Source organism: Thermobia domestica, chromosome 1, assembly GCF_964235325.1.
Source record: "Thermobia domestica chromosome 1, izTheDome1.hap1.1, whole genome shotgun sequence".
Classification (NCBI taxonomy): domain Eukaryota; kingdom Metazoa; phylum Arthropoda; class Insecta; order Zygentoma; family Lepismatidae; genus Thermobia; species Thermobia domestica.
The window spans coordinates 395,279,323-395,304,340 of record NC_137454.1 but is presented as its reverse complement, the minus strand read 5'-3'; the positions used below and the strand labels follow the sequence as shown (position 1 = coordinate 395,304,340).

The 25,018-nt window shown below is 37.9% G+C and overlaps 1 protein-coding gene across 2 annotated transcripts in view; it reads left to right on the top strand.

Moving 5' to 3' along the window:
- Tusp (WD40 superfamily protein Tusp) overlaps positions 1-25,018 on the top strand; it is a 320,891-nt gene that overhangs the window by 91,715 nt on the left and 204,158 nt on the right. The gene's annotated exons all lie outside the window — the stretch shown is intronic.

Sequence of the window (25,018 nt, the reverse complement as noted above, 5' to 3'; positions counted from 1 at the left end):
GCATTGGTTTTTCACTTGAACCAGCACCTTGTATTTCTATATCATTTCTAGTCGGGATAGGGCTAGACGCGGCCAGCGGCGTTAGATCGCAGCCACTCGCCGGGGCATCTGGAGTATGAGGACTAGCGGTCGTTGGTTCACGATATCTGGGCTGACTCCAGGTATCCAAGTATCTCGGTAATGGATTCTTTTTCCAACGGCCAAATTCAGGAGGAGAATGCCCGTGTACTTTTATTTTATTGCACTCAATACAATAGTAATTATTCCACCGATCTAAAATATAACGGTGTTTGCCCGTGGGCGTCTTAGGACAATGAGATTGCCCTAAATCTAATAGCTTTTCTTTTATTTTCTGTGCGAAACTCATTTTGACAATAAATCTGTTTTTCGCAAGTCAGTGGCCTCTCAAACCAGGGCAGTGGGTAATCAACCTATTTCCTCTGATATGGTAAGAATTTAATCACTGATAGCTACTTCCCTCGGAAATGCTACGTCAAAATTTCTTACGTATTTTGCGACTTATTATTAGTTCAATATCTTTATTTAACTTCCTTTGAACTTGATATACTCAACTTCCCTTTCTTTATAAATTTTGCTTTACTTTTTTAGAACGGGAAACGGAAAGTGACTAGACAGCTGTTTTTAACAGATAATACCTATTTGTTCACTTATGAGAAGTTTTACTTTTTACTTCTATTCTTTAACTTTTTTTTTTTAACTTCATTTTTTTTTAACTACAAATCCTTTTGCTTTTAAATTCACAAAGGGGACTTCGATCATCCAACCATTGGTTCATGTACTTGCATTTTAATTTTAGGTATTGCATTTGCATAAAGGTGAGTTTTAGGCAGTTATTCCCAGGCAGCCGTCGGGCTTGCACCCCTAGTACAGAGGGGCCCTGCTGGACCTGGAGAATAAGATACCTGTGACCCCCAAGCTTTGCATGGGAAAGGATTTTAGACACTTATCGCCAGACAGACTAGTCGAACTTTCATCCCGTAATACGGGCGGTTCTGCTGTCTTAGAGATAAACTGCCTGTGATCCTCCCCAAATAAGTGGTAAAGGTATTAGCCACTTATCGCCGGACAAACTAGTCGAACTTTCATCCCGTAAAACGGGAGGCTCTGTTGACCAGGGATAAACTGACTGTGACCCCACCAAAGCGAGCAGAAGCATAAGCAGACTTAAAGTTTTGCAAGTACATGAGACAAGAGCTGAATTCTGTATTAACACTCGCGTCCCGATTTCCATTTCCCTTACTACACAAGAAACGTCGTGAGGTGAACTGAGTCTTGCTCTGCGGAACCTAGCAACTATTCCGCTGACTTATAACAACTTAAAGCGAGAGAAGTTGAGAATAAAAAATTTTCGTCGCCACTTCACTACATGTGAAATGCACTGTTTAGAGCGGCAAAAAAAAAAATTATATTTGTATATCAGAGTCAAAGGCTGAACGCCGCCCAGGCTAAGTACGCCACTGAACTTTACTGACTCTACATGTTACTGATACACCACTTGACTAGTCAAAAGAAAACTTTCGCGTACACTTTTCACTTTTATCTATTGAAAGCTCTTCGGTAAAAAAAAAAATCACTCCCGATTTGCTAAAATCGCGTTTTAGGACAACTGAGATAGTTGGTTCCCCTATAAAGTGAATGAGCACCAGAGATTTGTTTAGTGATTCAAGAACACACAGTTGGTTACCCGGCGAACACCGAACACCATAAAATGTTATGTATGATGTTTTGGTTCTGGGATTTGGCGTAGCAATTGTGTACACTTTCCTTTGTGAAATCGTAATTGAGATCACTTCTTCACTCTCCACCCAGTACGACGAAGTTGGTTCGGAGTCCAACTCCCTAATAGCCTCGGTTTTGAAAACGTCTTTAGCCTACTGGTTCGAAGATGATGAGAAAGTGCACTAACAGTGGTAGAGCTTGGTACTGGAAATCGAAACCCAGGTAACACTTGAAGACTGTGAGTTGAATCTAACTAGGTGGGATAGCTTGACTGAATCAAAGAGACCATTTCACTTTACTTTTTATTAAAAAAAAATAAAATAAGAATACAGATCAATTTAACAAATCGGTTACTTGGAGTTACAACTTGGAAGTTTTTCTACATTATTCAAGTGGGAGCACAACCCTATAAAACTCAATGGGTGCTAGAAGGTTTTTATGCTAAACCGCGAGTTATTGAAAATAGTAAAGTGTGAACTTTGTACATCGCAACTTGCATTGGCCCGAAAGGAAGAAATGTTAAGTCTCGAAGAGGGAATGTGGTCTCAGATTGATGGGACTTGAAAATAAAACTCATATTGATCACTAAACAATCTCAAAGTGCTCTTCCCGTGTGGAGGGGGAACTTAGAAAAAATTAGCACATACCTGATTTTTCTGACGACCGTCCCTAACCAGAGCGAAGTTCACTGTTAGCCGTCCGTCCGTAGAATCAACCGGTGCGGCAGACAAGCCTTGTTTATATAGGCGCTTCGTCCCACGCATTTCTGCCTTTTCTGACGTAGCTCGAAGGCAACGTCACGAGCCTCATCGAGCATGGGAGAGACTTCTTCACGCGCATGCTCAATAGTGGTTAAGACTTCTAGGTTTTTCTATGATTTTTCTCTATCACGCCGGGATTGAAATTCCTATTTTACATTTATTTTTATAGTTTTATTTTATACCTAACTCTAACTACACAATAGATTGCATGTATTTATCACTTGCGTGGTATTCCCTAAATATTACATCTAGGACCCGGCTCTGTGACCTGAGTAAAATCAAAGCCAGGGTCATACCACTATTACATGCGTGTGGTTTGGTGTCAATGAGGCATCAGGTTGATAATTCAATCTGGACCTCACCTGACTCCGTTCTCCCTATCTCTCTTTTTCTTTACTGCACACACAATTTGAAAAGCGCGGGCGTCTCGCCCTATAATTTGAAGTCCGGCTTAGGACTACGAGGCACAACTGTGTAACAATATATATATATATATATCATTATATTCAACAAGTTCACCCATGTTTTCACCCAGTCATATGTTAAGTATTGCCACTTAGTGGTCTTATTCAAAACCATTCAGTATAGTATTAAGTCGTCTGCAAACGGGTTCATAAAACAATATGTCTCTGCCCATTTTTTCCAATTCCCATTCTATATGCATTTGCATTAACAGTACATATCTATGTAGCCTTATTCCAAAATTCTGAAATATCCTAAGACCCATTCTATACGTGTTTCCAATAACAGTACACATGTATGTAACCTTATTCCAATTCTAAAATATCCTAAAGCCCATTTTATACACATTTGCGTTAACATTACACATCTATGTAGCCTTATTCCAATTCTAAAATAAGCTAAGAAACATTCTGCCCCATCACAAAATTTATTCTCAATCTAAGTATATAAAAAAAGGCTCTCATTCTGTACTGCGACCCACCACAAAATTTATTCTGTAACTATATATACCAAAAGAAAAAGCCCTCATTCTGTACTGCAGCCCAGCACAAAATTTATTCTAAAACTATATATACCAAAAAAGAGTCTCATTCTGTACTGCGGCCAACCGCAAAATTTATACTTAAACTAGATATACCAAAACAAATGGACCTCATTCTGTACTGCAGCCTACAGCAATATTCATTCTCAAACTAAATATACCAATAGAAAAGGTCCTCATTCTGTACTGCGCCCCACCGTAATATTTATTCTAAAACTAAGTATCGCAAAACAAATGGGCCTCATTCTGTACTGCTGCCTACAACAATATTCATTCTCAAACTAAATATACCAATAGAAAAGGTCCTCATTCTGTACTGCGCCCCACCGTAATATTTATTCTGAAACTAAGTATCGCAAAACAAATGGGCCTCATTCTGTACTGCTGCCTACAACAATATTCATTCTCAAACTAAATATATCAATAGAAAAGGCCCTCATTCTGTACTGCGCCCCACCGCAATATTCATTCTCAAACTAAGTATAACAAAAAAAGAAAAGGCCCTCATTCTGTACTCTATAATTAAGCTTCCCCTAAATAGTTCTTGAATATACCATAAATATTCCTTTAATATCCCCTGAATATTCCTTGAATATCCCCTAAATAGTCCTTGAATATCCTTTGAATATTCCTTGAATAGTCCTTTTTTATTCTTAGTATACCCCATGTGAAAATTCCCTAAATAGTCCCTGACCATCTTTAGTATCCCGTAACTACCCCCTTGACTATCTTTAGTATACTCTAATTATTCCCTGCCTATCTTTAGTATTCCGTAACTAACCCCTGATTACCACCTAAATAGACCTTAACTATTCTTAGTTTGCCCCCTTTTTTCTCTGTTACTAACACATTGTGTCTTACTAAGTTGTCTTCGCATTCTAGTTTGCGTAAATAATCCATCGCAAAATCCATAAAATAAGCAAATGTGTTACATTATAGTCTGTGTTTTGCAGTCTAAATATCATAAAGGGGCTCATATTCCTATAGGCTACAATACAAAATGACCTAAAGCATTTTCATTTATTTTTATTTTACAAACTAGGCAACACAAATACTTTTTCTGCACTTGTAATTAAAGTATACCAAAAACAATTCCCCATTTCATAATAATTTCTTATTTATTAATCTCTTTAAATCAAAAATCTTCCATTACCATTCTCTAACTAAACACAAAATATAAAAATTTACCAACACTGCTACAGGAAGTTGAGTCACTTCCTGTCAACGCACATGTGACTTTCATGTAGTGTGGAAGTGGTTTACAGCTGGAAATTAAAAGGATGTATATAAAGGTAAGTTTAATATCATTTTTACCATTAAATTATTTAGTATGTACTAGAAATGAAGTATTTCAAATTGGTGATCTTTTTTCTACATTTATTTTATAAATACTTATGAAAATATAAACGTCGCTATGTTCATTAAGCAAATGATGCTGACCTACACTATTTAAAGGTATTTCACCCATGTGAATGTTAGCCGATTGCAGGTTGTTCTTGTTTTCCGTGTTTTAAAATCAATTATATTGCGTATTTGTTAATGTAGATGCATAAAAATATAGCAGTAATTAATTTTAAAAGCGTGGCAATTGGTGCCCATGCGTGCGTGCATTTATACGGAAGCGATCGTACCTTTATTAATGTTAATGCGTAACAGTCGATCTCCATGTGGAAAAACGTGCCTGCATTTATACGGAAGCATGCGTGCATTAATTACATTTATTAGTTTTAAACGTGTAGCATTAAAAGTCCATTCGTGAAAAAAACGTGCGTGCATTTATATGGAAGCATTCGTACAATAAATAGTTCAAGGCGTAGCAGTGCAAGTCCATTCGTGAAAAAACGTGCCTGCATTTATACGGAAGCATGCATACAATAATTACATTAATTAGTTTTTTTAAAGCCGTGGCAGTCGATGTCCATTTATATAAAAAAACCATGCGTACCATCATGTGGGCGGGGCCGTGCAAAACAAGTATGCATTTAAGTTATTTTCACAAATAAGTTCAGGGTTTATGCATAGCAGTTGCGTTTAATCTATATAAATAAAGCATACGGACCCACATATAATCAGGTCAGGGCAGGGCAAAACATCCGCGGCAACAAGTGTTCAGGGCAGGGCAGGGCAAAACATACGCGCAACCAAGTGGTTTAGGGCAGGGTAAAACCGTCGCGCAACCAAGTGGTTTAGGGCAGGGTAAAACCGTCGCGCAACCATGTGGTTCAGGGCAGGGCAAAACATACGCGCAAACAAGTGGTTCAGGGTAGGGCAGAGCCGGTATGCATTTCCAAGCAATTGTTTAGTATTAGCAAACGCGTAGCAACAAGTTAAAAACAAAATAATAATTATTTTATACATTATTATCAAAGGTGGATAATGTTGCGTTAAGTTAGGTTATACGGTAAAGGCGCGTTACCGACGGTCACGATACCATAGGTGGCGTTAGCAGGTATAACCAGTTTAGGTTAGTTTAGTAAGAAACCATATGGTTTTCAAGTAAAGGCGCGTTAGCGACGGTTACGTTACAATAGCTTAGTAAAAAATGTGGTTTTCCACTAAGGCGCATTAGCAAATATAAACATCTTAGGTTAGCTTAGTAAAAAACATGTGGTTTTCAAGTAAAGGCGCGTTAGCAAGTATAGCCATCTTAGCTTAGCTTAATAATGGATAGGCAATTTAAATTTTGTGCCAGGCAACTAATTTGTCCGCGGAAGTTATATATAACACGAACTATTTTATAAAGTACAACCAACATGTGTTAGGTGAACACAGTAATTTTTATTTCGCTTTCGCGTTAGTGCAATTTTAAAAAGTACAACCAACATGTGTTAGGTGAACACAGTAATTTTTATTTCGCTTTCGCGTTAGTGCAATTTTAAAAAGTACAACCAACATGTGTTACGTGAACACAGTAATTTTTATTTCGCTTTCGCGTAAGTGCAATTATAACAAAGGCGTAACCAATATGTGTTAGGGGAGAATGGTATTTTAAAATTATTTCCGTAAATGCTTGCTATAATAAAAATAAAACTTTGTGTAAGCGCGCAACATTAATACCATTTTAAACAAAGGTGCGGCATTAATGTTAAAATATTTTACAATTAATCACTTTTTTCTCACGTTTCAATGTAAATGCCTGTGGTGGCACGTTAACGATTATGTGTTATACTTTTAAAGTGAATTACAATTTTACATTTGTTCGTTAGCCCTAGGTTTAAATATTAATGTACAAAAGGCGCGTCAGTGAATATGTGTGAATATATACATCAACTACAATAATAACTTACAATTTTCGCTGCTCGTCCAAACTTTTTAAAAATCGCAAACACACACACACACACACACACGTAAAATCACACAATTAATTACTATAAAGGCATTCTCAATAGTAACAATTATAATATATAAAAAAGGAACAGGAGTTTATATATAAGTACTTTATTTAGTATAGGCGGAACCATTTTTTTCCCATAAGTCAATATGCTTTATTGCATATAGGTGGTGCATGCTCAATGTTCTCACTGTGGACATTGAATCCATACAATAATAATAATTGTGCAGTTCGGGGCATTAATCTCTAAAGTTGCAGTTTATTTTTTTCGTATTAGATTGTAATAACAAAATAAATGTTTTTTGCCGTTCTCTGGTTATCTCTAAGTAATAACGTTTCCAAATTGATTATATATATATATATATATATATATATATATATATATATATATATATATATATATATACAAATACAAGTTCAGTTTGTAATAGGTCAAGCGTTCAATAACCCATCAGTTCTCGTGATTATCGGTTTATTTTTTCTCTATCGTCAATATCATTTAAACTTAGACACATAAACTCGTGATCCATCTGTGATTAACTCTGTTAGATATCACTCATGCTTGTCGATAATAAAGGTTTTTAACCTTGCACGTGATTGTTATTCGGAGTTCTTATTAAGTTCAAATCATACAAATGTTTGTAGATGATTGCAAGTAATCTCTGTTTCGTGTAAATAAGTAAAGTCTATAATGATATAGCTTAATCACTTTTATCTTCTGATACGGTACAAAGTTAATCTTGACGTCACTAAAGCCAAGCCAAACGGCTTTTCGCTCGTTCATTTCAATTTCAACGGCTCTCAAGGAAGGATGTCTATGCCACTCAGTCTTCAACTCTCAAGTAAGAAAAATTGTTTTTAATAAATATTACCCTTTTCATAATATACTTGTAGGAGGGGGAGGGGCTTATTTTTAACTTTTCACGTTGTTCAAGTCAAGGGATGCTCACATGATGTTCGTATGGGTCCTGCACAGGGACCATTTCCTTTTATCTGCTCCCACCTTTTTAGCAAGGAGTATGGCTTGCCATACGAAACATTAAAATATGCTCACATCTTTTTAACAGGTAGCTTCTAATGAAGCGTAGGAATAAATAATGTGGGTCCTGCACAGGGGGCAATGGGTCCTGGGAGTCATTTCCAGGGGTCATGCATTCAGGGAAGGGAACCATTTCCTTTTATCTACTCCCACCTTTTTAGCAAGGAGTATGGCTTGCCATACGAAACAATAAAAATATTCTCACATCTTTTTAAGTTAGCTTCTAATGAAGCGTAGGGGCCATGGGCCCTAGGGTCATTTCCAGGGGCCCTGCAAGGCAGGGAAGGGTCCATTTCCTTTTATCTGCTCCTACCTTTTTAGCAAGGAGTATGGCTTGCTATACAAAACATTAAAATATTCTCACATACTGTTCGTGTGGGTCCTGCATAGGGGCTATGGGTCCTAGGGGTCATTTCCAGGGGTCATCCACTGTAGTCCTGGGAACCATTTCCTTTTATCTACTCCCACCTTTTTAGCAAGGAGTATAGCTTGCCATACGAAACAATAAAAATATTCTCACATCTTTTTAACAGGTAGCTTCTAATGAAGCGTAGGGGCCATGGGTCCTGCATAGGGGCTATGGGTCCTGGGGGTCATTTCCAGGGGTCATCCTTTGTGGTCCTGCAAACCAGGGACCATGCGGTAGGGACCATCCACTGTGACCTTCATAGTGGTCATTCAACCTTTCCTTTCGTCATCTGTCTCCAGGAAAAAAAAAACCTGACCCTATTTCATCACCTCCTTCGATAGTCCCCTTATTCTTAATTAAACAAGCGATAAACTATCTTTACAAGGCGCGGCAAGTCTTTTGATGTTTACCATACTAAATCTATACTACTGGAATACCGTTCCATTTTTTTGCAACTGTAGCTCACCTTACTCGTTTCCACATATGAAAAAATGTGTGTGCATTCTGTACACATATGGTAATAACTTCTGCCATTTCAAGTCAATCAATAATAAAAAAGAGACCTCAAAAATAAATGAAAATCAAAATAGTACAAAATTGTTACTCGAAAAAAAGTGCTCTAAATATGGAATACCTTAGAGAACTCTCATGAAATATACCAAAGTGTTTTACATGCTTCTAATATAGGTATGCAAAGGAAGTTGACAATAGAAATATTTTAATTACATGATATAAAGATGCAAATAATTCCGAAAATCATTTGAAAAATGCAAAAAATGTAGTAAATGAGCTGTAAATTACAAAAAGAAGCATAGAAACAAAAATTGCAAAGAGACATTTATATCTTAGAGGAGTTGTAAAGTTAGGTAAAAGAAAAATTATTAGATACGCTACTTAGTGTTAGATATGCTGCAAATATCCAGTGAGAAATATATATCCATTTGCAGAAGTCACAGATATAAACACCTTCGTCATATCTAGCACATTCATTGTGAACCCAGGATTGGCACATTATACACATCACCAAGTTTTCACCGCCTTTATCTTCAGAAAATTTTAATTAGCAGAAGAGGCACTTAGCATCTTCTCCTGTCTCTGGTTGATCATTATCGGTAATGCTTCTAAACATTAATGAGTGATCATCATATGCGCTGATGGACATAGATGTTTCGGAATCTGAAGTTTTACTTTGGGGACGACTGTCATCACATTTGTTTCGTAACGTACTTTTCGTGCCTTTCTTAGTTAATTTTACCTTTTCTTCTGTTTCTTACCCTTGTTTTTTGCACTGTTCCTCATTTTTATTTTTTTCCACTATCGACAGCTTTCACAGACTTCTCTAGAACTGGTTTTTGTAATGTGATGAAGCAATTATAACTGCAGAGCCAGCTTTTCTTCCTCGACTGCCTTCCCTCTTCTTCACCGCGGGCACTGGTGATATTTGCCATGGAGTTATACTGCTGCCAGATGATCCACTTCCTGAAGCTAATTGCGATTGGACAAGCAGAGGTAGTAGAAAGTTTTTCTGAAGTACATGACGGAGAAGTGTTTGGTATGATTGATGTAGAAGGAGGGAGTCCAGATGAAGGTTCAGAGTCTAGTAGTGGCATAGGAGGGGAACAGAGATCTCGTGAAGGTTCAAAGCCAGGTACTGATCTATGTTGTTGTGCGTGCTTTACTTCAAAAAAGTCACTATCATTAAAAATGTGGGGATTGAGGGGTCAAATTCCCGTCGTTCTAAAAACATTAATGGTGTTTGAAGTAGTTTGTGCTTTCGCATACGCTTTTACAAAGAGTTCTGCTACCTCAAATGCAGAGAAAGGCCACACACAACCGTCTTTTGTCTTAACAGTTCTCATCCAAACCCTGATCTCTTCACTGTAGTACATTTTTAAGGGACTCATGAAGGTTCTGTCAAGAGGCTGCAGTTTGTGCGATGAATGTGGAGGAATACAAAGTATGGAAACATTATTGCTTCTCGCCAAGTATAAAACTTCTAAATTCCTTGAGCGGGCATAATGGCCATCAAGAATAAGCAACACTGGAGATTTTTCAGATGACCTTGTGTGTTTAATAAAATGTCTGAACCATTCAGTGAATAGATTACTCTGTACCCACCCAGAAGGTTGACACGCTCCAGATCCTTCAGGAGCACCGCGCATGATGTGATTTGACCACTTTTTCCTTGGAAATATTAGCATGGGAGGAACATAAATACCCGTGGCACTCATATACGTTATTACGGTCACTAAAGAGCCTCGTCCTGCAGAGCTAACTGCGCCTATTTGACGTTTTCCTTTGTGTGCAAGAACTTGAGGAATTTTTGACGGAACGACAGTCAGGCCTGTCTCATCAACGTTAAATATGCGATCAGCAGAAATGTTCTTATTATCAACCTCGGATTGCAAAAAGGTCAAAGAAGTGGGTCACTTTATCTTTACAAAAGCCAACGGTTCGATTGTATGAGGTTTGTGTCGGTTTTCTGAAAGAAAGTTTTCCCTTGTGTCTCTTCATAAACAATTTCAACCAAGTATTTCCTGCAAACTCATGGCACTTTGAAAATGAGTATGCAAGTTCATTTTGTTTCGCTAATTGATATGCCATAGTTCGCACATCCCTCGGAGTAAGACCAAAAAATCTGTCTTCCATAACTAACAGGTACTGGACCAGTTCCTCCTCCATTTCCGGTGTTAGAATTGGATTCTTCCTAGCTTCTTCACAACAGCTTCTTCAGGTCTCAATTTAGATGACGCCAAGCGAAAAAGTGTTGTCCGAGGTACCTTGTATATCTTGGCCGCCCTCAAAAATCCCATTTTCTTCTTCCTCACATCTGAATTGCACTCCTCATTGCGTTGTGAACCCAAGTCTTCCGCTGTTTATTCATCTGGGAAACGAAACAAAAAGATTGCATAAGACTCTAAATATGGAATACTATTCCATATTTAAAACCTTATGGTATTCCATATTGCAAGCCTCGCCATATTTGTTTTCATAACCACAAAAATGGTACTTAGCCTAGGTACAAAATAATCTAACTTGCATAGCCTATAGCTAGAAAACACCAACTTTCCGCGTGATTCATTGTCAATAATTTCAAATTACAATGTAACTAAGAAAATTACTTCTGAAACACTCACCTTCGATAATCAACAATTGCGAACATCCACTCCTTGAAGTATTACGTGCAACAAACTGCTTACTTCACCACAAACTGACCAGAAACGCATGACAGGGTACATAGTCAAGCGTTTCCGGGCACTTTCACGATAGTGCACCACCTACCAGCGTAGATACGGTGGTATTCCATATTCTCAACCCTATTCCATATTTAGGTACTTTCCTCTATGTATAGTCTTTATATAATTATTGCGTATTATAACAGATTGACCGCCGCCATTTGCAATGTATATTTCAGAAAATTGTATTTGTTCTTGCAGTGCATTATAACATTTTAATTAAGTACATTACGTATTGCCACGAACATATGTCAAAATTGCCCGAAGTATTAACTTATTTGAAATGTATGATATGGATTGATGATATTAGATAATGAATTTACGTATTAGTTGCACTGATTGTGAATTGTTATGCGATATATATTTTTCCTAGATGTTAGTGGCACTTACGTCATTTTTCACTGTTTTTTTCATGGTATTTCACAAAAATTGAATTTACATAAGTTTCACCAAATGTATTGAAGAAGAATTATAAAAATCGTGTAAAAAACTATAAATCTAAGCACACACACCAAACACTCCTCTTCACATCACGCCGCCGTTTGCATTCCCGGCATCTTATTTAGAACTAAGTAACAGGTCACTAACAATGACGTCCTAATTGCTTCTTGTCATTAATTGCTTTAGACAAGCCAGGATTATCACAATTTAGATGTTCGTCGAGCTCCAAGGTCCCAAAATTACACACGAATTTAAGCTAGTTAGGATTCTATCTGGCCGTGTAACGGGTTCCTGTCACCACGGCATGGAGCGTCCTCAGGTTGCGGATCGAGGAGAAGGCCTCTAAAGATATATCACATTGACTTGACACTTAGTCTTTCGTTCTAGGCGCTGCTATCGGCTGAACGAATTCGACTCCCTTACGCCAAAGCTCTCTCGCTTAGCAACAGCTGAACACTTATTGGCTCAACGCGTGGGTGTGTCGAGGGTGTAAGCTTTATTTCGCATTTTTGCCACGGCTTAAGACATTTTGGCAACACTATAGATATAGAGATTAACTGCGAACATACTGAATAAGCAGTCGCGGACTAACGACAAGGAGTGGTCCTCCACCTTAGAGGTTTGGGTGAGACTAAGAACCTCATACTGTAAATAAAAAAATGAATAAAAAAAGCACGTGTCCAGAAACATTCACAGAAGCTTCGGATAAGGAATAATAACTTGGCACGACCTGAGCAAAAGAAAATGGATATGAGATTTGGAACGTGGAATATTAGAAGTCTTTATAGGGCAGGCGTGTTAAAATCCGTAACGAGTGAGTTAGAGAAATACAGGATAGTCCTAATAGGAGTTCAGAAAGTTAGGTGGGAAAGAAATGGAACTTTAATTCCGGAAATTTTACGTTCTTTTACGGGGAAGGAAATAAAAATGACCAATTAGGTACAGGGTTTTTCGTTCACAAACAAATAATATCAGCAATTAAGCGGGTTGAATTTGTTTCTGACAGACTTTCTTTTATTAGGTGGTGTGATATCGTTGTTTTAAATGTACATGTCCCAACAGAAGATAAGGATGACTATATCAAAGCTAGTTTTTACGAAGAAGTGGAACGGATATTTGACAAACTCCCGCGATACCATATGAAAATTCTATTAGGGGATTTCAATGCGAAGGTAGGACGAAAGGATATTTTCAAACCGATTATAGGGAATGAAAGTCTGCATAAGGAAAGTAATGACAACAGTGTTAGACATGCGAACTTTCCAACATCCAAAAATCTTATCGTAAAGAGTACAAAATTCCCACATCGCGACATTCATAAATACACTTGGACCTCACCAGACGGAAAAGCACATAATCAAATTGATCACGTTTTAGTAGATAGAAGAAGACAGTCTAGCATAATTGATGTCTGGTCGTTTAGAAGAGCTGATTGTGACACTGATCACCACCTGGTAGCAGCGATAATACGAGAGAGATTATCGTTGAATGAAGCAAAAATTCAATGTCTGAAAACGGAGAGATTTAATTTAAAGAAATTAGAAGAGAGCCAGGTAAGAGAGGAGTACCAGATTGAAGTTTCTGATACATTTTCTGCTTTAGAAGATTCGAAGTGCACTAGTGTTGAGGATACTTGGATTGAAATTAGGGATAGCATTAAAATTTCAGCAAAAGAAAAATTGGGACACGCGGAAATACATAGAAACAGACCATGGTTTGACCAGGAATGCATTAAACTAGCAGAGAAGAGAAAACAGGCAGAATTACATTGGCTACAAAATCCGAATGAAATAACTACACAAAATTTCGTAGACATCAGGCGGGAAACTTCCAAAAATTTTACAACAAAGAAACGCGATTTTTTGAAAGCTAAAATTAAGGAAATTGAAGATAATAGTAAAAATAAAAATATTCGAGATATATATAAGGGGATCAACGAATTTAAGAAAGGCTATCAACCTCGTGCTTTTATATTAAAGAAAACTGACGGAACAGTTCTCACTGATACAGATAGCATCTTAAATAGTTAGAAAGATTTATTGGACGATTTCCTTAGCACGCAGCCAAAAACCAATGTGGGTGGAGAAAGCGAGATTCACACAGCAGAATTGTATATTCCATAACCCAACCGAATAGAATTAGAAATCGTTATAAAGAAATTAAAGAAACACAAATCTCCGGGTGTAGACGAAATTCCGGCCGAGTTAATTTTAGCTGGAGACGAAAAATTGTGGAACAAGATACACAAACTCATTCTTCTTATCTGGAACAAGGAAGAATTGCCACAAGAGTGAAAAGAAAAAATGAAATGAAATCTTTGAGTTTTACATCCCACGGTTATGCCGGCAAGGCTAAAGGAAACTGTGATTATGAGAAATGAATGAAATGGTGGAATGAAGAAAGTCGGAAGAAACGGGAGAACCCCGAGGGAACCCACGCACACGGTGTTTGTCCACCCCAAAGTTCACTTGCCGGAGGCTGGGATCGAACCCAGTACCCCCAAGCTCCAGAGGTGAACGCAAGAGTGAAGTGTCAATCATTGTTCTACTTCACAAGAAAGGCAACAAAACTGATTATCGACGCCTAATAATTATCGAGGCATTTCTTTTCTGTCAACATCCTATAAAATCCTTTCAAATATTCTATTAGCAAGATTGACCCCATACGCAGATGAAATTATTGGATATTATCAGTGCGGATTTAGACGAAATCGATCAACTATCGACCAAATATTTACCATTCACCAAATACTCAAACAGAAGTGGGAATACAATACCCCGGTGCAACTCTATTTATTGAATTTAAAAAGGGTTACTACTCAGGAGAGAAACATTGTACAACGTTCTTATAGAATTTGGAATACCGAAAAAGCCAGTTAGATTAATTAAGGTATGTTCAAATGAATCCCAAAGTAAAGTCTCAGTAGGAAAATTTTTGTACATGAGCTTTCACGTCGAGAATGGCCTGAAACAAGGAGACGCGTTGTCGCCATTATTATTTAACTTGCTCCTGGAATACGCTATAAGGAAAATCAAAGATAGCAACCAGGGCCTAGAGTTGAACGGTATTCACTAGATTATGGCATATGCTGATTATGTAAATTTAATATGGGATGACAGGAGAACAATAGAAAGAAATGCAGAGATCTTATTAAACGCTTGCAGGGACATGGGTTTAGAAGTAAATGCAGATAAAACTAAATACAAACAAGTTCGTTGGGATCATAATACAGCAAATTATGGATACGTTAAAATATTAAATAATGCTTTTGATAAAGTGGATAGTTTCAAATATCTAGGATCAATATTAACAGAGGAAAATCATATTCATGAAGAAATTAAATGTCGTCTAAAAGCAGGGAATTCGTGTTACTATTCGGTTCAAAATCTCTTGTTGTCGCGAATTCTGTCGAGGAATGTAAAGTTTAAAGTATATAAAAGGATAATCATGCCTGTTGTTTTGTATGGTTACGGAACATGGTCGCTTACTCTGAGGGAAGAACATAGATTGAAAGTATTTGAGAACAGATCCTAAGAGGAAATTCGGGCCCAAGAGGAACAGGAATGGGGTACGGCGGAAAGTTCATAACGAGGAACTACATACGATTTACCAAACATTGTTAGGATCGTCAAATCTAGGAGGCTTAGGTAGCAGGTCATGTAGCTAGAATGGAAAAAAGTAGAAACGCTTTCAAAGTCTTAACTGGAAGACCAATCGGAAAACGACCATTATTAAGACTTAGGCGTAGATGGGAGGACAATATTAAGACTGATCTCACAGAAATAAGAATACAAAATAGAAACTGGATCCAATTGACTAAGGATAGAAGTCAGTGGAAAGCTTTTTGTAAACGCGGCATTGAACCTCCGGGTTCCATAGGCCATAGAGTTAGTTAGTTAGGATTCTATCTAGTAGGAAACTCAATAAATGTTGGTGCGTTCATAACGTCCAGAGATCAATTACTTTATATTTCATTGATTACTATTGGATGCCTCGTCGATATCCCTATTTGCAGTAACATACGCAAATGAACTTTAATCTACTGACCTCCTTTTTTGTACCACAGAAAAATGTAGAAGAAATGTAAGAAATTTAGAAAAAATCAACGCAGAAATTATTAATGTATCAACGAGAATAGAATTTTATGTCGCAAAAACGGTCAGAATTTTCCGGTAGACCTTATATAATCATACTGGTAATTTTTGTCCTCTGTTTTGTCTTTGCTGTTTCATTAAATCTAATGAGGCAGCTCCCGTTTCACGTGTTGGGACATCACGTTGCACTCCGTGTGTTATTAGCACCTATTGTTCTCCAAATATTTCAATCTTTATCCTTCGGCTGGTTACGTAAGGGAGATCACGAGAAACATGTCATTCATTATTCTTGCGAAGAGGTACGACGGATAGCGGGAGGGGGGGGGAGCCACGGTTGGTTGGTTTGGTTGGACCCTTTCAGCACCGATGCTATATGCGATCTGGACGTGCTATTAAGGTTGAATCCGAACCCCCGTAATGCGTTCAAGATTTTGAAAAGTTTCCCACCGAGTGTCGAACCCGTGATCCCGTATACCAAAGGTGCGAGTATTAGTCACTAAATTAGCGCTGAGGTGCCAAGGTGTTGAGGCTTAATTCTTAATTCTTTGTTTACTAAAATACTATGAGCAGCTCGGGGGAAGATAATGGTAAGCGCCACTTGCGGCGAAGTTGAGTTATTAGGTTGAATGGGTTGGGATCGGACCACAGAACAGCATATGAGTACTCTTGGTGATTCTTAGTTTATTTACCATGAGGCTATCGGAATGCAATAGATTACTTCCGTGAATACCTTCTTATATTTAACCTCTTGAAGCCCAGCCGTGTAGGTAGATTGCAGAACCACAACCATGCTAGACGGAGAGCATTAGTCAACAAACAGTGCAAACAAATCATCAACCATATTGATTGCTAATACCATAATTATTTTAAAATTATTGCATTCACTCTCGTCTTCCTCCGGAACATAATCCTCTGGAGGGGATTCAGGCAGTGAGACGTCTTGGATTATCGAAAAGTATAGAGTATCTCACAATTCCACTAATTTAGACAACCCAAACTACTCTGTTGTTTTGCAGATTGCATACAGTTCAGTCCATGCTAAGAAGATAATAAGAGTGCGATGCTTGTCATTGCATCAAAAGAAATCGTTTCACCCGTTTAAAATGAATTGTGTAAAATAGTTAGTACCTACCTCAAGCTGGGTTACTCAGATTAAAGGGCGTATGTAAGTGGGTAGGAAAACTCAAAAATGTATGCAAAATATATTGTCACTTTTTTATCATTACATCTTTCGTTGAAATGCACATCGTAAGGGGTTTAAATACTTCCATAATCTCTTCCTCAGTCCAAAGAACGGACATTTTAACTAATTTATATAAACATAATGTATTCCACATTGTTCAGTACAGGTTAAAATCGTACTTAAATAAAAGCTCTAATTATTTAAATTTAACAGTTTTTCTTCTGGTTTTATATATAAATAGATGTTCGGCCCGAGGATTCCTCACTCTGTACACTATGCGTTGAAATGATGCTTACATAAAAACTGTAATTATGTACTTTTAACAGCTTTTTCTTCTAAACTTACATAGAGCTAGTTCCCCTCCGAGACTTCCTCCCTCTGTACACATTTAATTAAGAGCTCTGTTGTAATTTAATAGTCTTTTCTTCTGAGCTTATATAGAACTAATTATTCCGCCCGAGCCTTCGTCCCATTGTACACTATAGGCAGAGGCGCATCTTGAAGATAAAAACTGGGGGGAGGCACCCAGACTCTGATAAGTATATCATAAATTTTGTATAAACTTAAAAATATATATATATATATAATGGCTTAGATTATTTTTGCCTAATCTGAGTTGAAATCGCAGTCCTCAGAATGGAGACATCCAAGATCACCGCGTAGGTAGAAGTTTTGGCAGAATTCTTCTTCCACATGATTGATGCTGATTGCAGCACGACACAAAGGATGTGCTGTTTGTCACTTCGTTTCTCATGGCACTACAACCATATCAGCGTATTACAAAAAACTTCTTGCAGTGACATTTACGAGGTTCCGTTGCTGAGAAGCATCCAGATCTAGTGCAAAATGCAATCATACTGCAGGATAATGCAAAGCCACATAAGGCAGCTTGCGTATGGGGATCCACTGCACCTATGGAAATGGGAAGAGTTGTAGCACCCATCATATTCACCGGATTTGTGACTGTGATTTTGGTCTCATTCCCAAAGTGAAGAAACCACTGCGTGGTAGATAATATGCTACTCGCCTGGACATTGAAAATGTTGTGGGCCAACAGATCTACCGCTTCAGGCATGGTGCAGAGGATGGTATTGCCAATGATATTCGATGTTGAGTATGCTGAAGACAATGCGGGAGATTATTTTAAGGGTTTATCTCTTTATCATAGACAAGTTTTTGTAACATGTACACTCATGTCCAAAATGATTGTCGCATATCTATAATTGTCTTCTTGTAAGAATATAATTTGATAATGATTTTGCAGGATACTTTTAATTACTGATACTATGTGTATAATCGGGAAATGTATATTTGTGATAAAATTCAAAGGAAAAGAATTATAAATACGAAAATTAGCATGGCTAAAACAAAATGTTGCTAAATAAACAAAGAAAGTTTTATTTTCGTTTTATTGTTCTTATTTACTACTCTTTTGACATGAAATACATGTCTCTGCCGATTATACACATACTAACATTATAAGTAATACAGGGCGAATTCGTTATCAAATTATATTCCTACAACAACATATTTATAGACATGCGACAATAATTTTGGAGATGAGTGTACATTAATATTTATGTATGGTGCAGGATTGCGTGGGTTTTCTATCATAGTTCTTACCAACAAAATATCCCTTATGGATGCTCTTTTAGTTTTATGTCGAAATATTACTGGGTTGCCATGACTTACTCCCCAACTCTCGTATTATTAGGATTTACGTGACGCACAGAGTGAATCGTTTGTCATTTTGTATTAGGATGTTAATGATACTAGATGGGAAGCACCTAGCGTATTCACGGTCATAGATCAACTGTTTTCATGATCGTGCTAAGGGCAATAGTTGTCAGTATTAATGTAGGGGAACCTCTTTTCTTTGGTTTTCTCTGTGAGCTCCAATAGTGAGTTAGTGGAATTGAGTAGCTTATTTTGATAAGATTTTGTATTATGTTTGTAAGTTTTCCTTTGTGAGTAAGAATTTTTGTTGTAGCTTGAAAGAACAGTTAACTATGAGTTGACAGCGAAGACCGCAATACTCTCCCTCTCTCTCTCTCTCTCTCTCCTGATTGACGATCATGTTGATAACAATGTATGTATAAGAATTCAGTAAGATATCGGAAGAAAATGTTGACATTGCATGTTCAGTCGAGAAATCATGAGTCAAACTGAGTGATTATAAATGTATTAGCGTGATCAGTTGATTTATTGGCGCTGACAATATTAGGCCATTGGCTCCTGTATTTCGTCAGACTTTTTTAATCCTATGGCTTTTTCCCTTAATAATCGAATTCAATGATCGACATAACCGTTCATGAAAGTCTGCTTGACAAATGATTTCTTGGGAAGTGTCACGTATCCATAAAATAGTTTCTGTCCATATGTCTTTATTGAATAAGTTTCAGTAGAAATATCGTATGATTTCGGTAGGTTGCTCTTTCCTGTAGTATATTAATTTCACGCTTATCAGATAATAGTATTAGTTACCTGCGTCGCTGGGTTGAAATTAGTATCATGTTCCGTTTGTCAGTCCTTTTTACTATTACTAAAGCGCTCTCTGATAGCGGTCAGTTTCGATCATTTTTATACAGGGTTTTCATAAAGTCTGGACGGATTTAATTTGCTTATAATTTTCATAAAAATGCTAATAATGAAATCAAATAAAGTGCAAACGGTAGCGGAAGGATTAAATTTTTAGTTGGCAACACTGTTAGATAAGCGGCAACTCTGAACACGTTGAGAGAGGGAGAGGGAGGGCAAGGCCAATTCTGATGTGTCGAAAGTTCACCAAAGAATTCAAAAAGCCGGCACCGACTGAGAGTGCAATTCGAAAGTGGCATGCTAAGTTCTTGGAGACAGAAAGCGTCCTGGACCGTCCTCGAAGTGGGAGGCCGCCAACAGTGAGCACGGTAAGGGAAAGCATCATCAACAGCCCACAGAAGTCGATTCCTAGACGGTCCTACGCGAATGTGTGGACGTAAATGGCGCCCAGTTGGAGGTGTGGCGGTGAATGAACTGAGCTGGTGCAGATTACAGGTAAACATTTAATCCTTCCGCTACCGTTTGCACTTTATTTAATTTCAATATGAGCATTTTTATGTAAATTATAAGCAAATTAAATCCGTCCATACTTTATGAAAACCCTGTATATCCCCCCCCCCAAGTTGCGGGGGTGAATTTGGATTTTAACGGCATTTGCAGTGTCACCGATTACCTCAGCGACCCCGAAAAATATGGATTCGATACTCATATCGGTCATTTTCGATCATTTTTAAATATCTTCTTTCTCCCCCTCCCCTTAGCTGCACCGTCAAAGTGAAATGATAGAAACCATTTCGGGTCCGAAACACATCTATGTTGAAAATTTGATCGAAATTGGTCAGGTTGTTCAACAGTTATTAAGTCACAAACGTAGTCATTTTCAATTTATGTATTTTTATATCTTCCTCTCCTCCCCGTCCCCTACGCTGTACCGTCAAAGTGAGATGATAAAAACCATCCCAGACCCAAACCACATCAATGTGACAAATTCGATCAAGATCGATCGGGTGGTTCAACAGGTACGAAGTTACAAATTAGTCATTTTCATGTTTATATATATAGATTATCAAGGAGATTGATAAATACCTAACACAATACGCAACGGTTACCAACCGTTGGTCTGTTGGATCGCCAGTGACATAAATGGTGCATATTGTCGTCGTGGCCCTGTCTCATATAGCCTGCCACCTGAAAAGGAACATTAAACTCCAAATCAACAAACAAAACTTAACTATATTTTTCTTTTAATATTACTTCCGCTTACATAATGTTCTGTGCAATTTTATGTAATTAAGAAATGTATTGCCAGTAGTTCGGGCAAAAAGTCACAAATAATGGAAATAAATGTTGACTTACGAAACGTAAAGCTAATCTGATGTAATCCTTTTGATAATACTGTTACGTTTCTAATATTTCCCAACAGCCTATGTGAAAACATAAGAAAGTCGTTGGTGGACCAGTTGCAAACATTCACAAGAATATGCCTAGATTCAACGTTGGCTACAGATTTAAGCATACAAAAGCTGTATGTCATACTCATGTGAAACTGCGTTTGGTGGGCTACAATGTGCGAAAATAGTTACCTCGAACACTTAAACTCAATTCAGGGCCGTTCCGTGGGCGAGGCAAATGGGGAGTCGCCTCAGTCCTCGCCCTGTAGGAGGAAAGGTTTAGACCCTTTAGGAAAAATAACAACTTTACTATTTCTAATTTATTCTTGCGAATCAAGATATTTAGAGATTGTGAACCATCATTTTGCATGATATTTTTACGACTACATACTACGTATTAATATGGTGCAGTGCACTCATATCAACACTAGCTACATTAAAGGTAACTCTGTAGTGTATTCAACAAAGTGGACATCAGAGGATTTTCGTAAGTGAATGCGCCGAATATATTATGATTGGAGCGATCGGGCTGAACATTGTGGCATTAACACAACAACGTTAGTTACTGACTTATATGGCTACTATTCAGAAGCTGCTCGTGACGGCAGTCGCACTGCTAAAAATTGAGGATATATCACTTGAAACTAGGGCAATAAGGTTATCTAACGTATTAATTGTTCTATACAAGAATAAGTACATTAAGAAAGTTTCCTTTTAGTTTCAAGCGGAACACTTGTAATTTTTACCTGTGTGGCTTCCGAGACGCACTCGCCAGTCCTATTATTCTAATGTAAACAATAGAATATAGCATTTTCCTTACTATTCCTATTACAGTTGCATCTCCAAAACGCAGTTTCTCAAAGTGTATAATAATATTAATAATAAATTCCTCAGGATCTCCACAAAGCAAGAACTTTTGAATAAATGAACTTTCCATTTTAACTGAAATAATAAGGGTATTGGAAAAAGAAGAATCGATTCAAATTAAAAAAAAAAACTTACTTAAGATAAGTCCTCTTGGATTAAAATCAACAATATAGTATGATAATAGTACACATAATGGTAATAATTTAATTACTTTCTTATAATTCCTTTATACAATTAAATAGTTAAACGGGAGAACCTTCTCACATGATGTTTTTCTATCGCAGAGACCTCGGGGCCGCAGTAGCTCAGTGGTAGAGCGTTCACCTCTGGTGCATGAGGTCCTGGGTTCGATGCCAGCTCGCGCCAAGTGAACTTTGTGGTGGACAAACACCGCGTGTGTGGGTTTTCTCAGGGTTTGACCGTTTTCTTTCACTTTCTTCATTCCGCCATTTTCATTCATTTCTCATCATCACCGTCTCCTTTAGCCTAGCCAGCATAACCGTGGGACATAAAACTTAAAATTCCATTTCATTTTTTCTACTGCAAAGCCCACTTAACGCGAGCTGGGATCGAAACAGAAACTCCATACAGCAGAGATGAGCGATCTACACTGAGTCAGCGATAATCTGGAAATTGGATATACGTATTCTCTTTTTTCCACTATAATCATTGTTTGTTCAACTCTTCGCAGTAAATGGAAAAGATGCGAATAATTTTAGGCGGGGGGAGTTTATTTCAGTCTGCTGATCTCTCTTTTCATTCTTCACAGTGTTTGAAAAACAGGGTCGTCCCGTCGCTTTGGGGGCCTGGGGTGAAAGTGAACGGTAGAATAAGTTACGGGAATATTGATGTGAGTGAGAATTTAATATCCAGCATAAAAAATTATTTGCGATAACTTTGATTTATCATGTCAGTGATAGTGTTAATGTACTTCGCAACATTAATAGTATAACAGGCGTAAATTTTTTATAAAATGATGGTTCATGATTTCTATTTTTAAAAAATCCAGACCAGAAAATAAAATAACTACGGAAGACCATCCTTCATACTCACCTGATCTCGCCCCAATAACTTTTCTTTGCCCAAGGATGAAGACATGGTTGAAAGGGAGGCATTTTAGTGACATCGATGACATCAAGACTAGTACGACGGCAGCTCTGAAAACCATTCCAGAAATAAAAATTCCAAAAATGCTTCGAAGGATGGAGTAGGCGCTGGCATCAGTGTATAGCTTCCAAGGGAAGTACACTGAAGATGATCACATGAGTATGTAGCACATTTTATGAAATGAGTTCGCGAACTTAATTATCAGACCTCGTAAAATTACCCCACAGTTCGAGAATATGCAAAATACTTGGATATTTTGAGTCATTGAAGGAGAGAAGGGCCAAAGCAGAAAGATCGAATTTGGGGGAAAGAAAGGAAAACATATTCTGATACAAGCGTGACATACAGAGTTTAGCTAATATTTACAATCACATGCTTAGTATCATAAGTTATAAGTGGGGATGTACCTGGTGGCTAAAAGATTTAAAACCCAATGAAACACTTTTCCTTAATTGCAGCGTGGCCCACATGTTCAGCGCCTTCTCAAAACACATTATCAAACATATTTATTTGGATTTAGTTGTGGTTTCAAAATTTTTCCTTGGTGAGAGCCGTCCCGGGTTCGATTCCAGGTGTGGACACTTGGTCGAAAAAGTGTAAAAGCACTTTTAGTACAGCCACCCTGAGGTTTTCCTGGCTTTTAATCATTCATAGGAGGCAAATGCCGAGATGGTACCTAACATAAAGTCCCAGGCCGCTTACTTCTTTCCCCAATTCTTCCTTCCCTCCGTTTCCTCGGGTAGTGTGATCGCCGAGAGACGTCATCCCTCAGACCTAAAGGGCTTACATGACCATAGATTCCGAAAGCCCAGAAATCTTAATTCCTAAATCCCTAAAAATTTTCATATAGAAGTTCATAAGATAAGGTTCACGTTACTTGTTTTTTTTTAAAAAAATAAATCTTTATTTTAAGCTCCCGCTTTTGCGTCCTTTGGGCTAAAGGAGACGGGTGATTAATTAAAGTTAATAAATAGTATGAATTAATTGGTGGAATGAGAACGTGGGAGGAAACGGAAGAACCAGCAGTCATAATGTTATCTACCACAAACGGCCTGGGATTGAACCAGGGACCCTTCGCACCACAGATAAGCGCTCTGCCACTTAACCCAGATCACCTTGGTGTTCATCTCACACAACAAATACAGATTGGTTGTGGCAAACATCTCCTCCAAGTGTGTTTCAAATTATATCGTGTGAATTGAAGCAACGGTCAGCGGAAATGCATACTTTGAGTCTACATTGCATCGTGGGGGGGGGGGCGGTGGCTCAGTGGTAGAGCGTTCATCCCCGGTGCTTCGGGTCCCTGGTTCGATCCCAGCTCGCGCCGTGTGGACTTTGTGGTGGACAAACACCGCGCTCGTGGGTTTTCTCGGGGTTCTCCCGTTTCCTCCCACTTTCTTCATTCCACCGTTTCACTCATGTCTTACCATCACCGTGTCCTTTAGCCGAACCGGCATAACCGTGAGACGTAAAACTTAAAGATTTCATTTCATTTTACATTGCATCGTTGGCTTGGAGACGGGAAGGATGAACTGGTCCGACATTCCATTGTAAAAATAACTTAAAAGAATCGTTTATAGCGGAGTTTTTGTTGTAAATATAGATGAGAAGTGGAAAGTGTTATCTAAAAGTGTAATGCTTGTTGATTTCCATTCTGATCAATGTAATATAAAAGATATTGATTGTGACGACAAAACCATTTCCGCTCTTGTGCTTTTCATTGAAATTTTAGAACCGAGGAAATAAACATCCCCGAGAAGCCTGTTCATTCTCGTAATAAACATTGATTTTTTTCTTCATAAACGCATTAGAAGTAGAGAAGGAAGCATCCAAATTGAATTGTTCCACTTCCCGTGTTGGAATCCCAGGAAATAAAGA